This window comes from Lycorma delicatula, chromosome 2 (assembly GCF_047948215.1).
Source record: "Lycorma delicatula isolate Av1 chromosome 2, ASM4794821v1, whole genome shotgun sequence".
NCBI classification, from domain to species: Eukaryota; Metazoa; Arthropoda; class Insecta; order Hemiptera; family Fulgoridae; genus Lycorma; species Lycorma delicatula.
Window position 1 is genome coordinate 189,117,835 of NC_134456.1, and position 16,226 is coordinate 189,134,060.

At 34.3% G+C, this 16,226-nt stretch overlaps 1 long non-coding RNA gene across 1 annotated transcript in view; it reads right to left on the reverse strand.

The window, feature by feature from the left end:
• The window catches only part of LOC142320396 (uncharacterized), a 295,081-nt gene extending 286,444 nt beyond the window's left edge, over positions 1-8,637 (reverse strand). The window contains exon 1 of the long non-coding RNA XR_012755374.1: positions 8,504-8,637. This is a non-coding gene — a long non-coding RNA (uncharacterized LOC142320396). The remainder of the gene's footprint in view (positions 1-8,503) is intronic.
• Positions 8,638-16,226: the final 7,589 nt, after the last annotated feature.

The window sequence follows — 16,226 nt, forward strand, 5'->3', positions numbered from 1 at the left end:
ATCAATCGGTGTTTTACATTGGAAATTTTTTTCCTTTCTTAACGCTTTACGGAATAGCATCATCATTTAGGATTTCAACATTAGCTACAACCATATATGAACTTTTTTTTGTTTCTCAAATCTATATAAATAAAAATGTAAATGTTCGTTTGTTCAAAATCTTAACTTGCGTTAAGATTTTGAACAAACGTACTCTCTACGCAAGTTCTTTACCGAGATTGCTTTGAAATTTTGACACAACCCTGCAATCAAATACGCGCGTGTTTTTATATACCTACTATTTATATACCTAAGATGTCACACCTGTGACAGGTAAAAACATATTTTTTGAAAAACAGCGCTATCTGTTGGACGTAAAACCAACATACGCTATACTAAATATTTTACGATTCCATTTCAATGTTTCCGATGTGTGTTTGCCATAGACTAAAAAACTACTGAACCGATTTACGCGCGGGGAAAAAAGGGAGAACGGGAAAGAGGTAAAAATTGGAAAACAGAATGAGGGAAAAATCAAAAATGTAAAAGGGAAAGAAGGGGAAAACGGACAAATAAAAAGGGGAAAAGGAAATGGAAAGGAGAAAAAATAAAAGGGAAAAGGGGGAAAGGAAAGGAGGAAAGGGTAAACAGGAAAGGTTGAATTTTGTGAAATTCCGATAATGTTCATTTTGTTAATGATTTATAAAACTTTCAATTGCGTTCATTTAATCTATATACGAGGTGCGACAATAAAGTAATGAGACTGATTTTTCTTTGCAAGATGTGGCAACCCTGCAGCTTGCGTAGGCACACCATCTTTGATCTTGGTCTATAAGCTACTTCTAGTCCAAGCGGCACATTGATGCAACTGCTCAGTCATGAGTTGTGCTGTAATAAGTGAACACGTGTTTGTGTCTCTCGTCACAGAAATGAAACCGCAAAAAATTGCGCAACGGTATGCCATTTCTTTTTGCGTTAAATTGGGTGAAAACGAGACGACAACTTATGGTAAGCTTCACAAGGCTTTTGGAGAGGAGGTTATGTCAAGAGCTAAAGTTTTTCGGTGGCATGAAATTTTTAGTGAAGCCAGAACGAATGTTGAAGATGAAGACCCCAATGGACGACCATCAACCTCACGGACAGATGTCAACTTGACCAGGGTGCGTGAAATCGTACGATCTGATCGAAGATTATCCGTGAAAATGATTGCAGAAGAACTCAACATCAATCGAGAAACGGTTCGTCTAATATTAACTGAAGATCTTGGTATGAGAAAGATTTGTGCAAAAATGGTCCCCAAAAATCTCACACAACCACAGCGTGAAACACGGAAAAATGTGGCAGCCGATCTATTAGAGCAAACGGAAATCAATCCAGATTTGTTGAGCCGTGTTATCACTGGTGATGAAGGTTGGTTTTTTCAATACGATCCAGAGAAAAAACGCCAAAGTTCGCAATGGTGCTCAAAGGGATCACCCAGAGCAAAAAAAGCTCGCATGTCAAAGTCAAAAGTGAAACGCATGCTTGTGTGCTTCTTCGATTCCAAGGGAATTGTTCATAAAGAGTGGGTGCCTCCTGGACAAACAGATAGCCAATATATCTACAAAGAAATTTTAGAAAGACTTCGTAAACGAGTTCTTCGTGTCCGTGCCAACATTGCTGATAATTGGATCCTGCATCACGATAATGCGCCATCACATACTGATCTGTCAGTACAGCAATATTTAACATCAAAACAAATTTCAGTACTACCACAGCCACCTTATTCACCAGATATCGCTCCGTGCGACTTTTTTCTATTTCCAAGAGTCAATATGGAGGTCAAGGGACACCATTTTCAAACAACACAAGATGTCCAAAAAGCTGTGACGGGGGTCTTGGAGGATATTACAGAAGATGAGTTCCAGAAATGTTACCATCAATGGCAGAAGCGCTGGAATAAGTGTGTGCAATCAGATGGGAACTAATTTGAAGGAGACAACACTAAACATGACTATAACGATAAGCAACATTTTTTTTCACATCAGTTTCATTACTTTATTGTCGCACCTCATATATATACTCAAATCTAGCAATAGCGAAGCATTGACGGGTCTGCTAGTAGATAGGCGCGGCCTGCAAGGAAAATGAGGCGTCAGAGGATGCCAGGTTGGAGGTCTGCGGCTGAGTGCCTTGGGGGCCCTCTACAGCAAGAGGGGGTCACTTTGGTGCGGTGAGGCAGTGGACACTCCGCTCACGGTGTCTGAGGGTGTTGCTCGTTTTTAGTGTTTATGACTGACGGTTGTGTGGGTAAGTAATAAGTTGGTAAGTAGTCGAGTTGTGTGTGTATTTTAGATGGTGGGTGTGTGTTTTGTGTACTCTAGATGAGATTGTGGAAACTTAATTAACTTTTGAGTGTACTTTGGTGAATAAGTTATGTCTTGTGGTCATGTCTTCGTGATTGTTGTGCGATTGTCTTGTGTTGGCTTGATTGTATGAATGTATAAATGTGTGTGGTACGTCTTAGTACCTTTTAGGTGTTCTATTTTTTCTGGGTATTTTCCTCCTTCGGTATTTGTGGTGTGCAGTGTGTGCGTGTCTGGTATGGATGATGTTTGCTTGTGGAGACCGAATGTGTGTTAGGCGCTTACCCCCTCCTGAAGTAATGCTTTATTAGCGGTTTCCCAGGAGTTGGGGTCACCAGGGGTGGAGGTTTAGTCGGTAGTGCGCAGAAATACATACGCATTTTCTGTAACAGCTTGCTGAACCTGTTAGCGAGTCCGACACTGCTTCGGCGCCCGTAAATGGGGTTCCTCCACCTAAAAAGAAAAATTTGGTTTTGCAGATTGGAAAAATTGTTCAATCCGAAAAACCTAAGAGGTTTAAAACGCATTTCATGCAAATGCCGTTCTGTAATTACTTATCACTAATACAAATAAATATTACTTGTTAATTATTTCACCTACTGCTGATAAAATCTTTATTGATCATGTAAAAAAAAAAACGTTCAATACCGAAATTTTAATTGTTATTCAGTAAAATTGACGGTCAGTAAATGGTTGTAACTAGCGCGAAATTATTAAACAAAAATAAAATACTCTTCGTTTGTTTTAAGCACACGGAATGCGAAATGGAACGATTTTAAAACATCAAGGTAATAAAGGAGGCCGGGGGAGAATTGGTGTGTAGCAGTGTTATTCAAACTGTGTTCCACGGTACCCTGGGGTTCCACAAAATTCCATTAAGGTTTCCATAAATATACATAATATACTCATCAAAATGATGAAAATAATAAAAAAGAAATAAAGCATTCTGAATTGACCAAACGAGCCCGCGGCGTCGTGCGTCTGTGGTTATGTAATAACCACAATAAAATGGAAATAAATGGTAATAAAATGGAAATAAATGGGCTGCTACATTGATGCGTCATTAGTGCGCGGGTATGAGGGAGCGGAACATTGCTCTAGTGTCAAACTATCATCAACGTGCACGTTCATTCGACAACTGATCACATATAAATACGAGTATTTCTGCCAGCCGCGAACAGTGGACATTTCAACCTGCTTAACCTAATTAACCTTTTAACTGTTACGCGCAGATATATGTGTTCACCTGACTCGCTATAGACACATATATGTGTTTGGCGGTAATGGGACCTGTCTTGTTATGCACACATACGTGTTTACAGGTTTTTCATTATAAATACGCATGTTTTCAGTTATATTTTTACTGTACTGTACTGCAATCTATCATATTTTATGAACATGTGATAATTTTTCTATCCCATAGAAAAGTATTAAGCCTGGTGGGTACAGTGACCTTGATTAGTATCTAGCATAATATACCTTCTCACCATTTATTCAGTAGCCGGCAGTTAAAAGGTTAAAGTATATGTAAATTGTACTTTTAAAATTTGGCTGTTACTTGTTCTGCAAGTCTGTGTTAATTATTTTTTCTGCAACATATATTTGTTATAAAAGTGTTCGAGGTAAGCCTTTTATAATCATAAAATTTATATAATTTTAAATTACAGATGGATTTCTGGTTAAAAATTGGACAATTAAAAAGAAATGACAACACAGTCACAGCCACAATAATAAATGACAAAAGTACTTCTAATTTATCTTCTGAAACCGAACATTTACTTGATACGAAGAAATGCAAATTATCAGAAGGCAGTACGAAAAAGCGGAAATAAAATGGAAACTATTTAGCATTTGGTTTACTTGGAAAGGAAATAAAGATGAACCGAATGGATTATGTGTTGAATGCGAAAAAGTTGTAACAATAGTTTAAATCCAACCAAACTAAAAAGACATTTGGACATACCTACGTAATGAAACTATTGAAAACTTTCAACGCAAACGTGAAGACCTAATACGAAAAAAGAACGCGTTTTCTAAATACGTTTTCTGATAACGAAGCATCTCTTGAGGATTCTTTTCGAATCGGTTATCGAATCGCTAGGGAGGGCGAAGCATATATATTATTAGTAAAAAATTAATAAAACACGTCTTATTATTGTAATTTCTTGTAAACCTGGAGTTAATTTTATTAAAGATATTAATAGCATACCACTTTCTGATACTACACCGGCAAGGCTAATAAAAGAAACGGCACAATATTGTGAACATTTATTTTGTGTCGTTTAAAATCTTCTTTGCATCGTTTTACGTTGAAATTTGATGAATCTACAGATGTTGCTGGCTTAGCTATTTCCATTGTATTGGTTCGTTACGTTTTTAATTCTTTAATCCAAGAAGATATGCTTTTTTGTAAACCACGTGTAGGAAGAACTACTAAAGAAGAAATTTTTAAACTTATTAATTCATACAGCTGGAATTGATGTTCACATATTTGCACTGACGGTGGAAAATTTTTATTACGCCGAGAAATAGGAACTACATCACGGATATTGCAATAGCTCCACATATTTAACACTCTCATTGTTGAGTTCATCGTCACTAGCTAACAAAAAGAAATCCAAAAACATTAAAGAACATTTTGGATGAAGCGGTACAGATAATTAATTTTATAAAAAAAGAAATAAATTCAAGATTATTTAGTTTATTATGGGAAGAACTATATAGCACACATATAACCTTCTTGTTACATGCGGAAGCGCAGATGGTTATCATGTGGTAAAATCTTAAATCGATTTTTCGAATTGAAAGATGAAATTCGAACTTTTTTAAACGATCATAAACAGAAATATTCTCAAAATTTAAATGATGAAATAATGGTTACAGCTATTGGTATATTTGGCAGGTATATTTAAAACTTTAAATGGATTTAATAAATCTCTTCAAGAACAAAGTTAATATTATTAAACTGAACGACAAAATCAATGCTTTAATTTTAAAATTAGATTTGTGAGACTCTATGTGAAAAATAATAATACGCAATGTTTTGAAAAGCTAAGTGATTTTCTAATCGAAATCGAATATTTGAATAAAGATGCGAAAGACATAATTCAGGAGCATATTTTACGATTAAAAACTACTATCAGGGATTACTTTCCTCAACAAGAAGTGTCCCATCTGGATTAAAAATCCATTTCAAAATGTCAATAATAATTAGAATTTATTACTGACAAAACAGGAACAACTGATTGAACTATCAACAGGTTTTACGTTAAATGCAGATACGAACGAAAAGAATTTCTTGATTTTTGGTTAAAAACTTACACGAAATATCCTCAAATTTCTGCAAAAGCTATAAAATCCTTAATGTCCTTCGTTACCACATATTTGTGCGAAAAGTCGTTTTCAACATATGTCGGAACAAAAACAAAATACAAAAATAAATTGGATGCTGAACATGAAATGCGTTTAAAAATAACGACAATAGAACCTGACTTTTTAAAGTTTTGCGCAAAACAAAGCAAGCTCATCCCAGTAATTAAATTGAAAATTTTAATTGTACATATTAACTTTATTTTACAATACTTTTTTAACTTTTATTGTAATATATTAAAAGAATATTAACACGTTTTTCTTTATATGTACTACCTCAATTGTAAATATTCTATTGTTTATGATCCCGAGTTCCTCGAAATAATTTTATACTCGTAAGATTTCCTTAAATAGACAAAGTTTAAAGACCGCTGGTGTACACCTTGGATTATCTAAATTATAAACAAAACTATATTCTTCAAACAGTTATTAGAAGTATCTTTAAAACTGTATTTTTAATGAAAGGAATTTTTTTAATAATCATACATTTCTAAAAATGTGTTTTGAAGATAAACCACTATATTATTGGAAAGAAGCGCGGCTTAAATTTCATTTTACGTATATTTATAATCATTTGTTAGACAAGCTCGTAAACTAGCTATAAATTTTTTATTTAAAACAACCATTTGTCACGGCAGTAAATTTGATGAAATAAATAGAAGATTGTTTGACTCAAGTACTTATAAAATATTTCTTAGACGACCTTAACAAAAATAATTCCTCCAATTAAAACAGCTTGTATCCAACAGAAAATAGTGACATTACACGCGTGCGCACATTATATATACACACAGGTGATTCCAAACTGCACGGTAATCTCTCGGGAGGTGATTCTATAGCCAAAAATAAGAAGAAAAGTTCATATAAACATGTCAGATATCGAGTTACGATTCGCGAAACATTTATCCTTGCTTTCTGCTCTCTCTGTGAAATTAAATCGTACTAAAGTTTTTGGGGCATAAATCGAATGGTAGATTAGGTGCTTCTTTATGGTTTTTTGATCTAAGAAATCCAATAAACGAGGTCCCAGACCTCTATCTAACTTAGATTATAAGAAAAACGGAGTAAAAAACGAAAACATTTTGTCGAAAATACTTTTTTAGGTCTGGAATAAAATAACTGTTAATTTACCAATAAACAAATAAAAGTTTCTAGTTAGCGTTGTAAAGAATTTAATTCTGAGAAAATTTATGTAAATAACGTCTATTAAAATTAAACATAAATTTGAGAAGTTCAACTTTAATTAGTAACAAAACACACAAACTGGATCGGAAAAGTGAAACGATTTTAAACAAAACAATTTTCAACAATGTTTGAACAATAAGATGTAAATGAAAACAAATATAAAACTTAACAATAACTGAAAAAAAAGAATAAAAAAATAGATTTAAAAAACAAAAATCACGTACCTTTTGTTTTTATGTATAAAAATCATTAAATAACAAAATGGTTAATTGATAAAGCTACAACCATTTCTTCAAAGCAGTTGCTCAATGTGGCCTCCATTCTGTTCAATGCGTAGTTCAGCTCGGCGAATCCACGTTACCCGGGCACATCTAATAACATCATTATCATTCGTAATAGTAATACTAGCGGAATAGACTAACGACTTCATCCAACCTCAAAGGAAAACGTCCGCTGGCGTGGGGAGATCGAGGCGGCCATTTTACTGATCCGTTTCGATCAATCCATTGCTTACTAAATATGTGATTTAAATGATTATCACATTACGACAGTAGTGAGCGGTGTACCATCATTGAAAAACCACATTTACAGGCTACCTGCAAATGGAATATCTTCCAAGAGTTCAATCAATTTGTTTGAAAAAAATGCAACCGCTCTTCATTGCGCCTTGGCGGTAAGAAAAAAGGCCCTATGATATTATAACCAAGGAGACCACACCACACATTATAAACGAAAAAGAGCGTTTATAACCTAAGTGAGATAGAGGTCTGAGACCACATATATATATATATGTGTGTGTGTGTGTGTGTATATATATATATATATATGTATGTATGTGTGTGTGTTTTATTTTTCACCATAATTTCTGTTTACTGAGTAATGTTCAACTATTCTGAGCAAATTATTATGTTTATATTAAACATATCTCGTACCATAAATAGTAGAATTCAATTACCCTGTCAAAGCGTATCAATAGTCAAATAAACAAATCCAACTATCTTTTGCATTGCACAGTTTACATTAATGGTTCAAAAAACATACCCAAGTATACATCAATGATTACGTTAATACTGTTGTACTGTGTTTTACCTCCATGACAGTACTTAACCGCTTTTAAAAGCGACATTCATAATCCTAATAGTTTTCAAACCAAAAAATTAATTTTATAATTGCACAAGGCATCATACAAAAGCGTATTCCTACATGAGATATAAGAAATTTAAAATGCTGTATGTCTACCAGACAAAGCAAATCTACCATCACTTAAATACTATTCACACAAATCAATTTGGATATAGAGGGAAAAGTAAAAAAAAAATCAGATTATTTTACAAGACAGAAACACCCCGTCTCTATCAATAAGCCTCTTAATGTAAAAAATATTTTAGGTTAGGGTTAGCAGAGTTTATAAAAAAATATCAAGTCGTAGAGAAGGTTTCATTTTGAATAAGATTTACTATCTGTGACTTTCGTTAGAATTACCTGTTAACATTAAATAGGTATTTAAAATCTGAGCAGTTTATCAAAAACAAAATTTATGATTTAAACCCGCGTACCCACATGTAAGGCAATATAGAATGAATGGTGTTGGCGCAGCTATAACAAATATTAAAACTGTTACTTACACAATTTCAATTTATTGAAGTATATGTTAATAATGGATTATACAGAAGCACTATCACTTCACTAAACTCACAAAACTATACCCACGCAATTCTGATTCACACGTTAACAAGTAACATCAAAGTGCACAGCCGACACATCCGCATTTAGACCGCGGCAAATACTGTTCCAGTTGTTTATGTAAAGCATCTCTAAAACAAAACGCGCATGATTTCAAATCATACTTGCGCAACCTACAGTGCATTGTTGTAACTAAAACCTTCGCTTAGCATGCGCGATCAGTAACAATAACGGGGAAGTTTCTCTCTTACGTCTTGCTCGAGAAAGTAACTTTGTAATACATGCATTGTATTCGATGCATTTTATTTTTTATTTGGACATCAAAAATACTTTTTCATGTATTTTAAAAGGAAGATTACTTGAATGAAATATGCCAGGTCCTTATCGAGAATCGAACCAGAGATCATATAAGCTAGTAGTAGTATTTTTATTCAATAAAAAGCTATTGGATCAAATAATTATTGAAGTTTTACGAATAATGATTTACCGATTGATAATCATTAGTAACACATAAGTAGCATGGATTAAAAACATATTTTCTTAAAGAAAATGTTGACTTGCTATTTGCGGTTACATATACAATTTCAAAGCAGGATTCAAATAACTATGAAGAAAGAATAAACTACAAGCCTGTTCTATACTTTTAATTTTTCAGACTAGTACATATTTTTTAGTTTAATAGTTTGCAGCTTGATTCATCCGAACAAAATTTGTTCCTTCATAATTTTATTGTTTTTCAATCTGCAATTGACAGTAATATGTATTATGAATTTATAGCAATTATGTAATTCCTCCAGTATATAAATAATGTAGACGAAAAATAAAGTCTGACTAAAAATTTGTTTATCATGCCCATCAAATTTAAAATCTGATTATATAAAAAAGATACAAACTATTTTTCGAGTTAAAAGATTACTAGATATTAAAACACCCATATTTCCTCAATTGTTTTCCTAATGTACTACTATAAAAAATTAAACAATATGGTATTTTAATTTTTCTTTTTCAAAATATACTCAAAAAAATGAACATATATGGAAGGAGAGGTTCTGGCATCTAACCTCCATTCCCTTAAATTAACAAAAATTTCAAGGTGCTTTTTTGTAATTATAAAACAGTTAGGTATTTAAATCCACCATTAACAATGAAATATAGAACTAAGCATACAAGATAATAAGTATCAAACTTATTTGGGCTGAATACAATTCACATTTTCTGCAAAATCATACCTGATTTTGCAGAAAATAGTATTAATTCAGTATTAATTTTGCAGATTTAACTAGTAGTTAGATCAGTACAAGCTGTTTTTCATAATCAAAGTAAGGCAGTTTAAATTTTTGCTTTGAGTTTCTAACACTTACACAACAAAGAAACTCATAAAATGTGACAAAGTCAGCAAGAAGCGATGGAAACAGAAGAATTGTCTACTATAATACTAACTCATCACTATTCAAGATGATTGAATTACATATCATAAAACTATATAGAAATTTATGAAAGTTTTTTTCTTTAGCAATATTTACAAAACTGGATAAAGCATTATTGCATTTCCAGTATAATTTTATACTATGAATTTGTTATCAGAATACAATGTTTTACATAGTAAAAAGAAATGTTTTTATGCTTATAAATTTCTACAAGTAATATTAGCAAAAAATATGACTGGAAATTCAGGACCAGAAAAAAACAACACATTTTGAAATGGGTGTAACAAATCAGAAAAATGATGGAAGAAAAAATTTCTTGCCATTATTAATCATGCCACTTAAATTTCTAAAGTTATTTTATTTTAAAAATTATGTCCGATAAGTGACAACCACCATTCCACATTCATTCCTGTAACCTTTCTATTGCCTTCATTATCATGTAGTTCAGTATTGCTACTACTGGATTGCGAAGCACTAACTTCAGTTCTTCAACTGTTCAATGCCTTACGAAGTACTTTTGATTTCAAATATCCCCATAGAAAGTAATCACATGCCGACAGATCTGGAGAGCAAGCAGGCCATGAAAGTTCACAATTTCTTGAAATAACCGTCCTGGAAACATCTGTCACAGCACATTCATTGAAATTCTTGCTATATGAGCAGAAGGCCCATCTTGTTGATACCATATGTTTGAGAATTAATTTCAAGACAACGTAACTATGATGCACGGAAATAATATTTCAGCATTTCCACATAATGAATTGAAGTAATTGAAACTGCTTTACCATTCTCTTCATGAAAATATGAACCTATGAATCCGATTTTAGCTACTGCGCATTGCGAATGTGCTACTTACACATTCACAATCATGTGGTCTCTTGTGAAGCTAACGAGGATTTTCAGCCACCCAATACCAGAAATTTTGAGTGTTGATGCTGGCAGAAAGGTGAAAGTGGACCTCATCTAATTTATGATGATGTCGTTAGTAGGAGTATTCATTGAATCAGCACACTCTTTTTGGTTTTGAAAATCATGTTCGCTTAATTCTTGTAGCATATAAAATTGTAGCAGCTTAACTGCTACAATTTTATATGAATGAAAATGAACACCCATAAGCAGCATCCAACAAACACTCCTATCTCAGAAGTCCATCACAACAGTATGCTATGTGGTATGGACTCCTGATTATTGACAGACGTAAAGGTTCAATACTGAAGAGAGTATGAATGGTATGTGTACAGCCTGTGGGTTTCCTTTATAAAGATGAAACAGTTTCTCTAAAATTATTAACTCAATGCATTACTGCATTGCTACTGGGAACAATACTGTGGCTACTAATAGTAATAGCCTGAATTAAAATATGTCTCTATAACAAATGCATGATATTGTTTGTTCCAGGAATCCATTGCTACTGAAATGGCTTTGAGCAAGGTGAACAATGTCATTGGTCCCATTCTGTCCACTCAGATAGGAGAGATGTACAGTTTGATTCAAAACTATTTGGTTTTCCTGCCAGTCCTTGTATATCTGTAATACTGACCCCCCTTGGTTAGTAATCTTTTAGAAGTATGTTTCACTACTGCTCAGCTTTAATTATTCCCCAGAACAAAAACATTAATAAGTAAATAACAAAAAAGAAGGAATTTATCATAGAGTGACAGCTACATAATTTTTTTTCTATCTCTTTAATCAAACTAGATATTTTATGTTAAATTTTTTAACAAATAACAAATTTGTTATCCACATAAAGAATGAAATTTTCACAGATAGTGTAAACAAAGTAGCAAAGAAAATATAAAATTAGTTTTAGTATGAAAGAAAATGAGTATGCTTAGATGTAAATTCATAATAATGTTTATGCCTGTTGGTATGCAAGGGGGACCCTTACTTCCACATACCTATTCATTTCATCTTTATTAAGATAAAGAGAGGATTTTCCAATGGAAACTGAGGATTTATTTATACACCAAGTAAATACACAGTTTTTCTTGTTTTTGTTTTTTTTTTAATAATTACTAATCTTTGACACCTAACTTTATACATATTATTTAATGATTGCATAAAAAAGTTTCATGTATTATTCAAATTATAATTAATTAAATGTAATAATATATTTTTATTTCAAAATAGCAAATTTAGCTTTCAAATAAAATTATTTCTTTAAAAATGAAATGCACAAGCTAAGTTTGAAACTTAATAAATATTACACCCTTTTTTATTTCTAAAAAAAAAAAAATCACCGTATAGGACTATTGTTATGATTAGATTGCAAAGAAAAAATAACCTTTACAGTATTACAAAATTCACATTACTGAAGAATGAACTTTATCTTGTTGCAGAATTTGATGTAATTAGGATCAATTATGCTAGGCATGTATATTCTATTAGCCACAATAAATTTTTTCACCAAAAATAAATATATCACTGAAATAAGCACAAAAGCATTTTAAGCATGTGGGATACATTCACAGTATGCTCATAATTATGTAGAAGTGATCAAGTTGTGCACGTTGAGAGAATAAAACTTTTTTATCTCATCTAAAATAACTTTTTAGATTTTAACTGCAGCAAATAAATCTTATCCAATCGAATTCATTTTCTAAAATCACTTTGTTTTTTTTTTTTTAGAGAGTGGTCAGTAAATTGTCATTTAACTTTGTTTATTTATTTAAGAACATTCTGACCCCCATAGAGGAAGACACCCTTTGCCATCCCCTTCGTTCCTAGCCCTTATGGGCTTTACCAGAGGTCAGCTTCAAAACCTCAGCTTTTGACAGTCCTGGATGCCAGGATGCCACTGAAATGAATGCCACAAGTGACATTCCCATTGGTGTACTACTAGTTAATCAACTCAAAACAAAACACATCTTACCGAGTCTTAAGAAGGACTGAACTAAACATAGGAACTGAATTACCTACCCGTAGAAGGTAAAAGTGAGTTCAACACACAACACGAAACATAAAAACATTACATGTAACAATAACAACACAGTAACATTGCAACAAAACAAAGGACAAAAACATAATAAATCAAACCATCGACAAAAACAGAATACATGAGAAATCCAAACAGGGCTCTAGATCCCTCTGCAATCTTTTCCTTTGCTAAGTACACTATAAAACTCTCTACTATCGCCCATTCAGTCTGGTTCCTCCAGTTTACTTGGAGATCCAATGCTGACCTGATAACATCAAGTCAACAGATGGTCTCTGTGCGCATTAACTCGTACTTAGAGCACTAATAAAAAACATGGTAGGTGACATCCAATTGTCCACATTGAGGGTACATCCCAAAATCTACCAAGCCAAATTTCTGCAGTCTGTCCATAAAAGCACATGGCCGGAAAGAAATTGCATCACATATTTATTATGGTGTATCCAAGAGGCATCTTGCAAACCAATAACACTTAGAAAGAGATCATGCATATAATGCTCACCCTTTGTCTCATTCCATCTGGCCAGCCACAAAGCATTGCCATGTTATTCAATTTCTCGAATTTTAGCCGAAGTTAACTAACCAGACATCTTAGCAACATACCACTGCTGTATCTCAGGTGCAGTCAAGTCTATCGGTCTCATGCCTGCAATCACCAAGACTGCCTCGCCTGAAATAGTACAGTAACCACCCGTTACTGTTAACATTAGGTGCTGAACTCTTAATATGTTCCGATAACTTCTATATTTTAGCATATCCATCCAAACGGGCGCTGCATATAGAATAACAGCCTAGCACATGCCTTTATACAGGATATTAATGTTAGTGGTCCTAAAAATAAACCCCAATCAGGACTGACCACATGTTGAATACCAAAGAAGGCATTGCAGGCCTTCTCCGTGACGTATTAAAGGTACTTATTAAACTGCAGTTTCTCATTAAGAAACACCCAGAGGTACTCTTGAACCTGAACATACTTTATACGCTGGACTGCCATCAAAACACAGACTCACCGCCAAACAGACTTTGAGGAGCATCAATGTGGTCTTTTTTGGGGTAAATGTCATCTTATGTTGATGACACCACAGCTCAAGCATCCTACAAGCTTGAATGGCTCAGAATTCAACCTCCCTCCGCAAGCTTCCTTCAAATAGCAGGAGCCCATTGTCAGCATAAGCCACAATGCAACACCACCACCCACAATAAAGGACCCGACATGCTGACCTGGGACATCCCTTAAACAGCGTCTTGCCAACTTCATGGCTGCCCTCGTAAAGCAGCGCATCCCAATGACTGAAGTAATTTTGCATAAATGCCAATTCACTTACAGTACATTCTTTTTTTAGGAGTTGGTAAACAGCAGGCCACCATAAATTATTAAATGCTCTGGAAATGTCCAGGAAAATTCCCAGGACATATTCCATCTCACTAGTAGTTGCCACACTCATCACATGGAGTATGGCATTCTCAGTACCCTTCTGGGACAAAACCCATACTGATTCTACATCAACAATCTTTGCAAGGTTAAACTCTCATTTATACGCAGATACAGAATCTTTTCAAAGACCTTACCAATAACCAGAAGCAACGTCAAGTGTCTATATGAAGTAATGGCAGGATCCTTGTCGCCACCTTTAAACAACAATTTTACAATCCCCTTCTTCCAACACAATGGGAAGTATCCACATAACAACAATTTATTAAAAATTTGTGTGACAACTCTCACACTCACTCCAACTGAGCAAACAAGAAGCTTCGCCATTTTTCCATCAAAGCTTGGAGCCTTTCCCTAGCTAAAACTCAGATAGCTTGACGCACCTCAGCCTCGGTAATCTCTGAGGTCACTGCACCCTGGAGAACTGAGCATCCTCTCGCTGCACCCGCACATGGTATGTGGTTTCTCCAGCTTCCCTATAATCAGGTAGTAAATCATCTACTAATTTATATAAAATTTTAGAAGTATCTGAAATTATACAAAAACTGGTCAAGAGAGCTGACAAAGAATGTCCTTTTTTGTTGTTTGTGTCCCAAGACCCTATATACTCCAGGGATCCTTATTCCACTGCTTATGAACAAAGGAATGTCAGGAGTCCCTTTTCACAGTCCAGACTTTAAGGAAAGTAATGAGATCTCAGATTTCTGTATTTAGCAATAAGGACTACCCATCGTTCTAGTTCACCCTCACATTTAGAAGCTCTTCGCAAATGACAAACAGCCCTCTTCATGCCGGACAGTTCCCTATTCCACCATGATGCAAATCCTCTCTAGACTGGAACTCCAGAGAATTATACATTCAGCAGCATCAAGAAAAGCCGCCAACAAACCAACTGCCAGATCTTCCAAATCAAAGACATCCATACTCTGATCCAAAACTCGGAGCCTGGCCAAAAGAAAATCAATAAATTTCTTCCAGTCTGCACACCTGAGCAGGAATTACAAATATTGGCAGGGATAAACCTACCAACGGTAACGATGATGTTCATTCCACCAAACAATTGACACTCATCTACCAAACCTATGTAGGTGGGTAAGTCATCAGGTACATTATAAACCTGTAGTTCATGCTGGGCTAAAAAGACCTCTATTAATTCACCATCAACATCAGTGAAATCGTTGTGCCACAAGTGACTTAGCATTCACATCTGCCTCTATAAGGATTAGACCAGTGCCAGAAAATCATAAGATTTTATTCCAGACCTCAAGATGACGATCAGCAGGATCTCTATACTGGAAATATAAACTAGCAACATACAGATGCAAGTTCTGAACATCCACATGGATAACATGATGATTATTCAAGAGTTGTCAGATAAAAACACAATCAAGTTCCTTTCTGCACAAAACAGTGGACGTGCTTTTCAGAACCACAATAGAACCTTTTTCAGTGAGAAAAACCTGGCTGATCATTGGGCACAAGATATGCATGCTGCAACAAAACAACATCCAATCTTCTACATATGGCAACTCTCCAAACTCAACCTGAGCAATGTAAGCACCCTATGCATTTAACTGACCAAATTTAATCATTTAATAAAATAGAATTTATAGTACACATCAAGTGCTCTCTGATAATACTCACAATCTTTACTGTTCACAGAGTGTTTATGATCCTTCCGAAGACGTTTGCAATTAATACATGTCGGACCCTCTGACTTCTTTGGACACTCCTCACACATGTGTACAGCACCACAATGAGCACAAATTGCAGGATGTTCACCACAGAACTTAGCCTTGTTACCAAACCTGCAGTACTTAAAATAGCACTGGACTATTTTAAGTAGGGAGTATCTAAATAAGGAGTAT